General features: G+C 33.0%; 1 protein-coding gene and 1 pseudogene across 1 annotated transcript in view; one reads left to right on the top strand and one right to left on the bottom strand.

The window, feature by feature from the left end:
* Window positions 1-15,341, bottom strand: part of Galntl6 (polypeptide N-acetylgalactosaminyltransferase like 6) — a 1,038,819-nt gene that overhangs the window by 746,805 nt on the left and 276,673 nt on the right. The gene's annotated exons all lie outside the window — the stretch shown is intronic.
* On the top strand, window positions 11,792-12,355 carry LOC143396479 (calcyclin-binding protein pseudogene; annotated as a pseudogene).

Genomic DNA, 15,341 nt, shown 5'->3' with positions numbered 1-15,341 from the left:
CTTAAGCATACACAACTACAATATCTTTACTTAGCTATTTTTCCTAAGTTACAAAAACAGCATAGTTTTGCCTTTGACCACATAAAATTATTTTAAAATCACTAGTTAAATAGTGGTTAAGACACGTCTCTATGTTCCTCCCACTGTGATATATCTTATATTACATGCACACCTTCACAGATAACTGATTCTAGTACCCATGGACCAAGTTCACTGTGTTTTGGTGCCCTCTTACTCACTTTTTAAAAGTTACTGTTGTGGTTTGGATGTGAGGTGTTCCCTGAAAGCTCACATGAGACAATGCAAGAAGGTTTGGAGGAAAAATGATCATGTTATTGCCTTAGCCTAATCAGAAAATTAATCCCTGATGAGAAAATTAATCCCTGATGAGATTAATTGAAGTGGTAGGGTGTGGCTGTAGGAGGTGGCAATTGGGGCATGGCTTTGGTTATATACTTGTATCTGGAGAGTGGAGTTTCTCTCTCTGTTTCCTGATCGCAGTGATGTGAGCTGTTTCCCTCTACCACACTCTCCTGCCATGATGTTCACCCTCACCTTGAGCCCTGAGGAATGGAGCTTGCCTTCTTTGGACTAAGACCTCTGAAATCATGAACCCTCAAATAAACTTTTCCTCCTCTAAAATTGTTCTGGTCAGATCCTTTACTCAGAGCAGTGAAAAAACTGGCGATTTAACAGTCACTTATCTGCTACTTTAATTCTTTGAGTGAGCCAAGGGTTTTATTGCATTTACAAATATCCACATATAATTTCCTTTTACTGGAACATTTTTGTTTCACTCTTCACTTATTAAAGGGGGTTCTGTGCAAAAAAAAAAAAATACTTTTTCAAAGAGGTCTTCTTTTCCCTCCTCCAATCTAAAGTGACCCCTTCCATTTTTTTCACGGAACCCATTTATTTTCTGTCAAAGCACCTCACAGAATTTCACCCCCAAATCTTTTCTCCCTATAGTGGTAAACATTATAGGTCAATCGCTGGTTTATTCATCACCCTTTAAAGAAACCATCTCTTAGAAAGTGTCAATTATTCATGAGTGCTACAATTATAATTTTCAAAAATAAATATAGTTGCTGCAGACATTGAGTTTGCAAGGTTATTCATTGCACCATTTTTTCAAGCTCAGTATCCACTGATTGGTATGGGGACTGAAAAAATACCTTATAAAGAGTTTGAGAGAACTGAATGTTTATTAGAGTTTACATGTAATGTATAAAGACAGTTTAGTGAGCCTTTATTGGTTGGAAACCCAACAAGGATAAAAGGGGGTATTCTACACAATTCTGTGGTGAAAGTCAACAGGGAGGAAAGATCCTGGCTTGAGTCGCAAGACTAGGGTGTTAGAGCCGTGCACAAGAAAGAGTTCTCTGCAAGGTGTGTGGAAGTTACCGCTTTTCTCTGCCTCAACCATCTCATATATATTATAGGTATTTTGAGGACAAGGAGATTTGTGTGTGTTTTAAATCTCAGTGGTATGATATTTAGAGGTCTGTGAGAAGAACAAGAATAGTGGTTTTCTGTTAGATTAGTGGAAATGAGCATTGAATTCTTGGAACAGCTCCAGTGTTTGCTAGTGGCCTTTGACAAACAGCATCCTGTGGAATGATGCAGAGGTGATTGTGTGAACAGCTTTAAGAGGGAGGGAGTTTTATGAGGAGATTCTAGATGCAAGTCTGGCAGAAAAACTAGGAGAATTAGAAGTGGTGGTGTAGGCATCCCTGGGTGACTCGGGTGAGAACCAGGACTTGGCAATGGCAGTAGCTTCAAAATGACACAAAGCAGATGCCCAGAGATGAGTGATGGCAGTACAAGAAGGCAGGTGTGAGGAAAACATTCTGGAATGGCTCGGGTGCATATTTCTGAAGGAGACCAAGAAACTGGAAGAAGCAAGGGACCTTGAGAGAGAGAAAAGAATATGATCTTGTAGATCACATCGGAAACACTTTGACTACGGAAAGCAGTACATTCTCAGTAAAATACACTAGGTACACTGAGGAAGCCAGGGTATAGGTGGATGACAGGGACTTAAATTGGAAGGTGATATTTAAGAAGAAAAAAATTGGTCTGTATGTAGATGAAAAAATAGATATTATATGTGTGTATATATATGTGTGTGTGTGTGTGTGTGTGTGTGTGTGTGTGTGTTTAAAAATTTTCTTCATGATAAAATTATGTAGTTTTTATAATAAACATTTTTTCTTTTGGACCTATGTCAGCTAAAATGGTGGAACAGTATGGAATGGTGATTTTTCCTATTTTGCCAACAATCTCTATAGCATATGTAGGAGCTGAGGTGAGTCAGATGACGGCAGAAGCATCAACAATGGATGAATGAAGCTTTTCTATGTGTAGACAAAAACTATCATCTTAATTAGCCATCATATTATGATGATATAAACTATAAATTATATATAAACTATACAATATTTGCTATAAGAACCTGGAGCAGAAATGTTTATCATGCCCTTCTAGATGATTATTATAAAGTAGTTGTAAGAAATTATAAAAAAGAATCAGTAATACACCTTAATAAGATGAAAGAATCAAGAGAAATCAGATTGGTCAGCATGCTCAGATTTCCTTGAGTTGGCACTTCCATAAAATTCAAGAGTACTTTGTGTTGGCAGTTACAACATTCAAACGATGACAATCTGTAATTTTAGATGGTTAGCCCTGGGGAGAAGGACAAGGACATGTCACTTAAGACAAGTGAGATATAACATGAATAAAACATATGAGTAATTGACAGGCTAAGTGTTAATGCTTGTAAAATTCTCAGGAACCGGATTTTGCTGTGAATATCATGTGGCATAGGCTCTCATCTATTCAACGCCATATTCAGATTACTAAAAACTTTCCCTGCTAAATGGAAGCTGCTAAATTGTAGTTAACCTTAAATTTTTGGTTTCTAGTAATTTCTTAATTTGATTTCTTCATTATAGTTTTAAATTTTTCTGAGTAATACCATCTGTCAAATTGTATGCTGTTTTGAAAACAGATGGAGCAAAAAGACATAATGGATCTCTAAAGCATAATACCCCAGTATTTTATAGTAACAACCTATAAAAACAAACAAGGAGATATAGCCTCCTATATATTAGGAAGTTAAAAATTTATCAACAGCCAATTGAAATGCATATTAAGAAATATTTGGGATTTTATTTAATTGTGATAATAATAAAATTTAAACAATCAAAAACACTATAAATAGCTTAATTTATACTATAAGGTAATAATGTTCTCAAGATGAGGCTTGTGATTCTTAGAGATATTTGTATTATAATTTGAAAAGCCAAAGTTATACACTTAGTTCATGATGTACACAGCATGGAAAACGTTTTCACACACATACACAAATAAATTTATGCTTTTAATAATTAATAAAGATCAAAATTGACCTTCAGCCAGTAGATGGAGAAGTTGATCTTAGATTGGATTCACAGTGCTATTAAAAGTCCTTTTGTAAATTACAGAAGCATAGAATAAAACTGCTGCTGATTCAGGTATTTAAGGATTGTTTTCATGGTTATTTTCTGGCTGCTCTGCAAAAACAGCTCTTTTAGTTATTTTCTGACATCACCCAAGAGATCATTATTGTTTCTTAGAGATCCACTCTGTACTATCCTCATATGTTTTGCTGGTGGGCATATATATATATATATTTTTTTTTACTGTCTATTCTATTTTCAAACAAGCTGAGAATGTTTCTTTTCTTCATAAATTATTGCTTAAAGTTTATACACTGTTATCTTTTTTAGGAACCACAAAATGTTTATGACTAAATTGCATGTAGTGATGGAATTGGCACCTTGCAGGGCGAGATGAAAATGAAAGTTCCTGTAGGCTAAACTGGCCTTCAGAAAAAAGCGGCACACATTATGTACTTCACATATGCTTCCAGAACTTTATGTGCACCCAAGTTCACCAAGGATGAGCTCATAAATAAAAAAAGTCAATAGAACAAATTGCCTTGAACAAATTCCATAAGCCAACCCATGATCATTTGTTTATCACATAGACATTTATTCTATATCTTAATTCTGCATAACTGGTTGTTGTTCCTTTTACTAGCATTTTGATTGTAAAAAAAATGTTAATGTTTAGAAACCTAAATCTGTATAATGAAGCAAATATATGAAGATGCCCCAAAACTCCATGGGATTATATGTAAGATTTATATTCAGAAGAGTAGTCTAATGTTTTAATTACATTGATAACAAATAAATATTGAAAATTATCAGAACTGGAAATACATACTCCAATGAAATTTATTTTCTGTACATCAATTAACAATATGAAAATATGTATCATTGTTAGAGATGTTGAAATAGCTCTTAGATGTGACTTTGTTTTTTCATTTTAACAATTCACATTTCCTAAAAACATATGCTTAATTTTGAAGTACATAATGTTTAAGTGTGTTAACAAAACCCTAAAGCAACACTAAAGATTATTTTTGTGACCATCGGCCTTAACTAATATGTGCTTATCTATTTACAATGTAGTTCCCTTTTTATTCTATACAGCTTGGTTGAATCCTAAATTGTTTTATTATATCATTTATGTTATAAAATTCAATAAAATTCATTTTGAGAGCCTTTGATTTTGAGTAGTGAATTAAAAAGCTGCAAATTTCCTGCCCTCATAGAACTTATGTGCCAGCAGCTAAGACAGACAATTGTGTTAGTAAATATAATAAAGTGATGATGTAAAGTCAGGAACAGTCTCAGGATATTATTAAAATTTACAAAAGCAGCTTCTGAACAATACATTCACCAAGGCGCCATTCCAGACATAATTACATAGAAAGCACATAGATGTAAGTATTTCAAATGGAGATTGACAGACATGCATCTCCTTTGTATAAATGAAGAATAGATGCATATGCAACAAAAATGCATATGGTAACCTCTTCACATAAAGCATTTTTTTTCATTGTTGTTTCTTTTTTTATTTTTATTTTTGTTTGCTCTTTTCTTTCTGTTAGCTTTCCTATGGTCCACACTTCTCAAATTGGCAAATATTTAAGGTTTTATGTTAAAATTTATTTGAGAGCTTAGGTTGTTTCTGAAAGTGGAAAATAAAAATCTATCATTTGAAAGATGTCCTCCCAATGCTAAAGAAAAATAAATATGTATGTTATTGTTGTTGTTGTTTATAGTTATACATGGTCATAGAATCCATTTTAAAATAATTATACAAACACAGAATATGTCTTATTCTAATTAGGACCCTAGTCTTAGGATGTACAGGATGTGTTATATCCATAAACGAACACAGGAAAGCTATGTCACATTCATTCCACCATCTTTTCCTTTTTTGTTTAAGAATAAGGTTCTGCCTCCACTCTCCCCAACCCAGGTACTGGGGATTGAACCCAGGGATGCTTTACCTCTGAGATCCATTCTCAGTTCCTTTATATAATTTTGAGAGAGAAATTTCTGAGGCTGGCCTCAAACTTGTGATCTTCCTACCTCAGTCTCCCAAGTCTCTGGGATTACCCTGCCCAGTGAAAAGAAACATTCTTAATCATGGAATAATATTGAATATAATTCTGCACAAATAGATCCTATTAGGAAATAATTCGCATTCTGCTATAGCAGCCCCTGACCCCCACAAATAATTCAGTGACTTTTCCACAATTGTTCAACCTGAGGTAAAAGCATTCAAATTTTGCCACTTCTTAGGTCTTCATTTCCTTATGAAGTTTCCTGTGTTACATAAAACTTACATTTGTATGCTTTTCTCCTGTTAACCTACCTCACGATCATTTAATTTTTAGGCTCAACTGGAACCCTAAAAGTGCAGAGATCAAACTTTACCTCATCTATGGAATCAATCAGTTTAACCATTGGTATATTATTTATTCTTAAGACCTAAGAAGTAAAATATTTTTACTAGAAAGGCAATAATAATAAGCACTTTTATCCTTTCTTTGATTCTAGATAAATGGTGGCAAAAATATAAGCTTTATGGAATAGTTGAGTTGGAGATTTAAGAAAATTTGAGAATCTAGATTCAGGGTCAATCATATCACATTCATTAAAAAGTAAGTACTCTTAAAAGCCCTAAATCTATTAAAGAAGTGCCTCACAATATTAGAGTTCTATTTAACACAAGTAAGAAATTGCACATTTGATTTTTACAGTAAGTAAAAGTTTTCTGTATATAATTTTCATAGTAGGTATATATAAGCACATATGCATTTATAAAATGAGTTATGAGTTGTCTTCAGAGGGATAAATAGTGCCCAGTGAAACTCTGGCATTATAATTTCATAGATAATAAGATGAAGTGATTTGAAGATGGAAAACAACCATATAAAGGAACAAAACCCCCACTATTTTAAAGTTGAAAACAATAAAATTCTAGTTCTGACATTTCATTAATGTCATCTGAATACATCATTAAATTCACAGAACTTTACTATATTCATCCTTTAAATGAGAGCCTCAAACAAGATGAACTCTAGTTTCCTTGCACACGTGAAACTCTATAATTTTGTGACTTTTTTAATGCTATTATGCCAGACTGGGGATATATCTCAATTTTCCTGAAATGTTTAGAAAAAAAATTCATTTATTAGAATGTTGAAGTTTGGAGATTAAAATTAATAAAACCAATCCAGCCCCTTTCAGTTTATGGACACGAATTCTGGTGCTCATAATTATTGAGGAATTCAACTAAGTTTTCAGAGTTAGGTATTGGTAGAGACTAAACTCAAACCTAGGTTTTATCCATATGTAAATTTGAAAGAATTCTAACATAGAGACAACTAAAATCAGATGCAATATTTTATCTAAATAATTAAATGTTCCCTTTAGAAAATACTTTCAGCAATCACTTCAGGAACCTTAGGATGAAAATCATATCCAAAATCAACACATTTTTATTAATGACTGTGGGAGAAATGAAGCTCCTAATAATTAGAAAAGAAGCCCTTTATTTACTGGTGTACTTCCCTACAGTTGAGAGAATTAAACTAAGGTTACAAGGTTTAAGGTCAGTCAGAGTTGCTGTGGTTCCTGCCACAGCATATGGAACATAAGAAAATTAAGTAGCAAACAAATAACCACAAAAGATAAAAAAATCTCAGAGCAAATTGTTAATTTATTCTACTTAGAGATAAATCTCCACTTTGGGGCATATGGGAGACTCAAGAACATCAACCTACAATGAAGACAGAATAATAAAAATTACACTCTGCTTGGCGATATGAACCACTCTGAGAAAAATGCATTAAGTCTACGTAAGTATTGATGGCAAAAATAAGGTTATTCATGGTGATCAGAAATAGCAGAAGTATAAATATTGGTGAGGGAATCCAGTAACAATAGTCAGTGCACTTAAGATCTTGAGTTTTGGGGGACAATTCAAAAATATCAATTATGTTACACTTTCTAGACACACATGTGTAAGTACAGTAGCACTCATTACAAAAATAGAAAAAGAAATTCAACTTCTGTTAGCATAGTACAAAAAGGGTGAAAAGAAAATCCAAACTTACAAAAGGTTCAGAGGAAGAACAAAGAAACAATGAGAGCAGGTGTACCAGGGAAGTGGATGAAGTCAAAAGATAAAGCAAGCAAATGAAAAGCTTAAAATGTAATTTTCAAAGCAAAACATTCAAGTATCAAAAATTAAAATAGAATTCCATTTCAAATACACTAATTAAAAGATGTCGAATGAAATAAGCCAGACACAGAATGTCAGGGGTCTTATGTTTTCTCTCGCATGTGGAAACTAGAGAGTAAAAAGGGATATTACAGAAACAGAAGGGAGACCAGTGGAACAGAGGAAGAAGTTCAAGGAATGGAGTAGGAGAGGGAGAGGAAAATTAAACTGACCAACTGATGATATGTCATGTGCAAATATGTGACAACGAATCCCATCATTATGCATGATTATCATGCAACAATAAAATGTAAAAAATAGGTTTATCATATAAATATAAACCCATATGTAGATATAAGATATATACTTAATTTAAAATTGTTCATAAAAAGTAAAAACAAAAGGAAGGAAATTAAATATGCTGGACAAGAATTAACAACACTCACAAATCAACCATTTAAGTTGATGAGTGTGACTTCAGAAGGGACCCTGAGTAGACACACTTGATCTTATTCTCTTATTGATTCTCTAATGCCCAACAAGCGGAAGACAGGCAGCAAACATTTGTGAAATGAATCAACAGATACATTTTATATGTTAAAAATATAAATATCATGAAATATCATAAATTCATGAAAGCAGTTGTCTCTGAAAAGTTATGAAAACATGACAACAAGAGGAAAAAGAAAAGTAATATATATCAAAATCCACTACCCTTGGTAAATTATTTCTTATCATTAGAATAAGTATTATCAAGAGTAGTAAAGAAGATGAATTCAGTGTAACGTCACATACATTATTATGGTGTAATGTCACATACATTATTATGCTCTCTAATGTCTTAGAATTCAGGAAATGCAGGCAAAATGAGTTTTTCAAACATCTCACTAATTTGTAAGAGTGTTGCAAGAGATGTATGGGAAATCATGTCTCTGAAAATAGTTTACTAGACCGGTTATCTTCAAAGGAATTTTAATTCTGGTATAGTTTACCAGCAACTGTGTAATTCAGATTCCAATTGAACATAAAAGGAGTTAAAATTTATGTTCAATGGGCCAGTGACCACAGATGCAACACTGAGCTAGCTGGAAAAGCTGATGAAATATTTGAGGTTTTATAATTACACTGTGGTTGTAACATGCTGATTGCAATCAGGAGCAATATGGTGGAGGATGCAGTGAATTTTATGTTTATTAAATCCTTTATCATATACTATGACATACATGTAGACCTTTGCAAGATGAGAAAATCTCAATATTTAAGTATTACTTAGAACTTCAAATTCTAACAACATAAAGTTTACTCAATGATGTTACATGCTTAATTTCTTCCTAAGTCATATAGAAAACTTTCTATTTATATCAATGTTTCATTAAAATAATCATGCTCTGTTACAAGGCATGAGGGAATCATTTCTTATTACAATATCCTTTTTACTACTTAACATTTTAACAGAAAATATAATGGTTTACCAGGTATTGTAGAAAAATATACCTCTTTCTAATTTTTCTGAGGAATACATCTAGAAAGTGTGTCACTAGAAATCATAAAATAAAATTTTCCCATTTATGCTAATTCTGTCAGCAAATTAATATTGTATTTCACACAGGTTTTGCTTTGTTTACCTGTGCTGATTTCGAGGGTGTTTGTGTGTGTGTGAATGTGTGTGTGTGTGTGTGTGTGTGTGTGTGTTCATGTCATTAGTTCTATCAGTCACAGTTTGTCCTTAGCTATCAGATACAAATGTCAAAGGGGAAGTCATACTTCCTTGCTATGGTCTTCATGTCCCTCAGCTTCTGTTCAAACATCTTAGCTTCACCCAGCTTCATTTAAGTCATCTTTTCCTTTTTTATTTACTTTTTCTTCGATGTTAACTGACATCTGATTAGCTTTAGGGTTTCAATTCTACCATCACCTTTTGTTGAAAAACATACTGGCAGGCTTTTTGTCATTGTTTAGCCAAATGACATTTTAAGTTGACAATGAGTCTAAAATTTTAAATTTAAGATTATCTTTGCTTATGCTCTCACTTACATCTATTGGGTTCAAACCAATTACACATTAGATCCCTAAAGTAATCAACTTCCTTAAAATAAAATATGGATCCGGCAACGCTTTTCTCTGCATTTGTAAATATGCCATCTGACAAGTGAGGGATGGGGCACTCAGAACGTACATCACATTGTACTGTAAATGTTATTTTTATATTTTGCCTGCCTTCCTCAACAGATTGAGAGATTCTTGAAAGAAACACGTTCTGTATAATTTATTTCTGTTTCCCAGCAGCTAATAGAGTGCTGGCTTCAAATGGATGGAAAAATCTGAGGAGGAGGATGTGTTTTCGCTGACACTTAAGCACTTTCCAACCCAGACACATGGCAAATGCTTCTCTGCTCTCTCTGGTGTTTCACCCAGACCTGGTCTCAGCTGTAAGGTTTCAAAGTCACACTCTCTAGATCATTTTTCTTTGGTTCCCTAAAGCTAATTTAATTTACATAAGGGGCAAAGATTAATCAAATTAAAGTTATGAGTAGGTTTGTAATAAATGGTACCTAATTGATACAAAATCCAGAGCAATTGCTGCACGTTTATCATTTCAGAAATTTAATAAAAGGTGACCAGTTTTCTTTTATATTTTTGATAAGGCGTGTTTATGTTACTCCTTATTGTGAGTCCCTTTTATTCTTTTTTAAATATGGGGTGTTGTTGATATTTGATAGGAAACAAACTCATCAAATCTCTGCCAGGTCAACTAAAATCAGTTCATACTTTAATCTTTTAAATTCTTAGCTCTTGACTCAATTTCTTGTTCTTACTCATTAAATATTCAATCTAATGAATAAATGTAAAATTTGAATGCAGGCTTTTGACAGAGGATTAAAGAGTTAGACTGAGTACAGCAGTTGAGAGCCTCAATTCTGTAGGCAGATTTTCCCAACTTGAACCCTGGACCTGCTACTTATTAACTGTGTGGTCTTGAGAAATTTTTTTAACCTCTCTTGGATTCAGTATTCTTACCTGAAAAGTGGAGAAAATAATGATAACTTGTCCAAGGTTTCTAACAGTTTAAATGAGTTGATATTTATAAAGTCATCAGAACAAATGTTACAAGGTAACTTTTAAAGCAGCATATCTTGTTTTATTAGGTGTTGATTGATTTTACTTTGTAGATATTGATTCTGTTTTACCTAAATTAAAGGTTTGTGGTCACTCTGCTTTGATCAAATCTATGGGTGTCATTTCCAATTGTTCAGATGATAGCATTTTTCTGTCAACAAAGTATTTTTAATTAATACGTTCTTGTTTGATGAACTTTTGTACACATAAAGATAATGCAAACTTAGACTTAATATAGCTAAAGGTAAAATTTATATGCACTGGAAAACCAATATACTCCATATGACTCACTATTGTGATACCATCTTATTGCATTGATCTAGTACTGAGCCCGAATTATCTTTGAGATATATCTGCATAAATGTTCATTAAATAAAATAAACAAGACTTTGCAGAGTTCCTGGTATTATCTGTGAGATTGATTTAATTGTATAGAAAATATCTGTGTAATTTAACAAAATACCTATTTCTGTTCCCCAGTGTACTGTATTTTTCAAACTCACTTTTGCAAAATGGAGCCAAAAGATAAAATGTGACCTTTCTGATGACTTATTTTCCTGTGACATGTAGCTGTTGAAAAGCTAGGTAATTTTAGATATGGGAACAATCAAGGGTAAAGAAATAAAATCATTTTCTGAGATTACTCTTATTGTGACTTAGCAAATTAATATAAAGCCTTTGAAATTGTGAGTGCAGAAATTTGTACTAAGTATCTTCAGAGTACATACACTACAATTAACATTGCATTACCAGAGTTTATAATTTGGGTAGAAAGTACAATTTTAAAAAAAGAATTCTTAAATAATGTTAATAAGTGAACACCAAATATATGTGAAAAGCCCCTCAATTGTCACTTTTAAAAGAACTCAACAGAGTGAAGATCTGGAGGAAGAGCATTCCAGGCAGAGAGAGCACACTGTAAACTTGGAACTACAGAATGATCTAGAAGAGGTAAAGGTGTTTCTGGAAAAGACCACTAGGAAAAGAGTATGTGATGCCCTTACAGCAGAAAAAAAAAACAAAAAAAAAAAACAAGATTGAGACAGAAATAAAGAACAAGATGCAACAGAAATCACAGAAAAAAACAGAACTTCTTGACAATGAAAAGCCAGCTTCTGTGGTTGCTCCCATTACAACAGAATCTACCGTGAAAATCAGTAATTATGGTGGGATCAATCCGATAAGTTTGTGAAAATCGATATCACTTTATCAGGAGATCATCAAGTTCCCTCCGAGAATGTGCAGGTTCATTTCACAGAGAGGTCATTTGGTAAAGAATCTAAATGGGAAGAGTTACTCCATGATTGTGAAGAATCTCTTGAAACCCATCTCTGTAGAAGGCACTTCAAAAAAAGTTAAGACTGTTACAGTTCTCATCTTATGTAGATAGAAAGCAGAAAACACACGGTGGGAGTACTTGACTCGGGTTGAAAAAGAATGCAAAGAGAAAGAAAAGCCTTCACATGACACCGAAACAGATCCTAGTGAGGGATTAATGAATGTTCTAAGGAAAATTTATGAAGATGAAGATGATGATATGAAGCAAACCATTAATAAATCCTGGGTGGAATCAAGAGAGAAGCAAGTGAAAGGAGATACAGAATTTTGAGACATTTAAGTCTTTTGGGGAACTGTGATGTGGAAATATGGATGTTTCCAATAAGGGAATGTTGGAGAGCTGCACATATAAATTTGACATAACTATTTACATAGTAAAGGCAGTAAATTCTCCTTTACTGGAGGATTTATTTAAATAAAATGTGCTAATTAAAAAATGCATATATATATATACACACATATATTTATATAGTACAATATGAAAATTTTAAGGAAACTCACTAGAAAAGGACAATGTTTGGGAGATGGAGGCAGAAGAATCACAAGTTCAAGTCCAGCCTCAATTACTTTGCAAGACCCTAAATAACTTAATCAGGACCCTGTCTCAAAATTTTAAAAACATTAAAAAGATTCGGGATGTAGCTCAGTGGTAAATTGGCCCTGGATTCAACCTGTACCAAAAAAGTAAGAAAAAAAGGTAATTTAAGACAGTGCCATCATAGTAAAGAAATGTAACTTGTCTAAGTAAACAAAATGACAAATTGTTTTAAAAATTGAGTCTCAGAAATGGCTGTCGAAAAAATAGGTCTCAATATATTTATGGTGAAAATAGAGTAGTTGCTTTCTATGAGATGAACACAATCTAATTCTAAAAGAACAGAATCTGATCCTATAAAGGAATATACTTTATGAAATTTTCAAATTTGACTGGAAGGGATGACATGCTCTTTTTCAGCGCATAAGAAAGCCACACTACAGACTGCCCAACTCTTAGCATGCACTCTTGACAATTTCATGTCTGAACAATGATATTCTACAAAAGATAATATAATTCTGGAATTGTGATTACCTTCATTGCAACTCACCTGAAGGTCTTCGAAGATGACAGCTATTTTGCTCCCCTACCTGTAAGACATCATTCTATCTCTACCCGAATTGCAGCAAGCTGCGGGTTATTCAACAGTTTGTTTGAAATTTTAGAAACGTGTAAACACTTAAGTATTTGCCAAATTCTAGTAAGAGACTGACAATTGAATGATATATGCATTTTTAAAAAAGTTATGGCTTTTCTTCAAACAATAACATCAATAACAAAAATCCAAGTGTTGTAAATGTCTTTTTATAGTAAAAGAGGAACATTCTAAAGTCTTCAAGGGCATAACCAGTAAGCAATCACTAACCAAAAACAAAATTCAAGTCACCGTGTCTTGTCATATGTGTACATGTTTTTACCCAAAGTCGACTTTCAAAACTTCTTATATATCCTTTCTTTACCTGTTCAAAAAGTCTGAAAACACTAACACTAGCCTTCTTAATATATCAAAAATATATCAAGCTAGTTCTCACTAAACAACATTAAATTTTAAGTTTATTTGGTCTGTTATGTTTTTGTTTCAATTCAATGTTAATGATACTGACAATTCATATCTCTCTTCATTCACAGACAAGAGACTATTAAAAAATATATATGATAGAGAATAGCTTACGGTTCTGAGAATTTCATTCAATAACTTTATTAGAAGAAGAAATAGTTTGTTAAATTGCTTTTTTATGAAAAAAAATTAGAGGCAACTTAGATTAATTATAAAATAATGCAGGTAATTAGAAAGAAAGATAACATAATTTATAACGTAGGAAATCAGCCTATGTTAATTAATACAATTAGGCACAAAATTTGACTCTGAGATGGCTGGTAAAAAAAAAGAAAAATAAAGAAAAGCATTAGACTAATGAACTTCAATAAAATGAAATGCAACTGCTAGGCAGGCAAAGTGGAATAATAAAATAACATATAACACCCAAAATATCAAGAATGATAAAGCATTCGGAAAGTGATGTGAATATTCTTGTGGGTCTATGTAATTCATAGTAATGTGAACAATATATCATTTGGCTTCATTTTACAAATCAAATATAAAGAGAACTGAATTGGAAAAGTCATAACTTTCTCAACCAGTCATAATTCAGTTCATTTGGGAGGCTTCAGAATGGTTTGTGCAGTTAAAGCAGATATTCTCAAATGCTCTTAGAATCTATCTCATCAACATAATATTGCAAAAAATATGTAATCATCTGTATCAAGATTCTGCAGCAGCTCCTGTGCTCATGGCAACACCCCCAAATCACTGCAGGTTGGCTTTTTCCCAGTTGCCAAGGCTTTCAGTAATCACTTCTCTGTACAAAATGCAGCTGGCTGGCTATTTGGTAGCCTAAAGAGAAACAATCCAATCCACTGCACAATCACTGGGCTTCCTAGTTTCTAAGGCGTAGTGATTTCAAAGACCAGATCCTTTCATAACTTGCACCTGCCTCTTTGCTTTTGCAGCAGCACAAAGTTATCATCAATCCAAATGAGTAGATTCTCATTAAACTAGGAGGGAAATTCAGAGAAAGGGTTCAAGTTTCTGAGGACACAGTTGATCTAGTGCTCTCTTACCTACCTGACATCTATATGATTATACTTTTGTATGTACATGTGATTTAATTCTATTTGATGAATCTTTACTAAGAGGGATGCATGTGCCACTTATTCTATAAATCCTCTTCCTTCAGGCCCACTGAATTTTATTCTTCTGATTTCTTCCCTAAATATAGATCATTGTAAGGCTCGGGGAAAACACCTGTAAAGGAAATTTCAGTCAATTTTTCTGACTGAAGGAGAGGCAGAAGAAGCCTTTGAAATAGTTCAATATTATGTACCTTTGTGATATTAAATTTACATACAGCATTGTTCATAGGGTTCTTAAATAAAATTCCCCTGCATTTATTTAGAGTTTAAAGTGTGGTCCACAGATTCAAAATAGAATTAAAAAGTAAAATTATTATTTTTTCTCTAAGTCAATTTCTTCCTTTTACAAAGCTATAAAGAAAAAATATAAATGCAGATCTCATAAACTATTGTAAGAATTATTCCTAATATGTGTCAGTAATGAAAATAGTAGAATTCACAAATGATAGATATGAAATATTAATTCCCATTTCAACTCCCTGGCATTTAAGTCTACAAGCTCTCTGTGAATGAGAATATAAATGGATCA

This window comes from Callospermophilus lateralis, chromosome 4 (genome assembly GCF_048772815.1).
Source record: "Callospermophilus lateralis isolate mCalLat2 chromosome 4, mCalLat2.hap1, whole genome shotgun sequence".
NCBI lineage: Eukaryota > Metazoa > Chordata > Mammalia > Rodentia > Sciuridae > Callospermophilus > Callospermophilus lateralis.
This window is presented reverse-complemented; position numbering and strand designations above follow the sequence as displayed.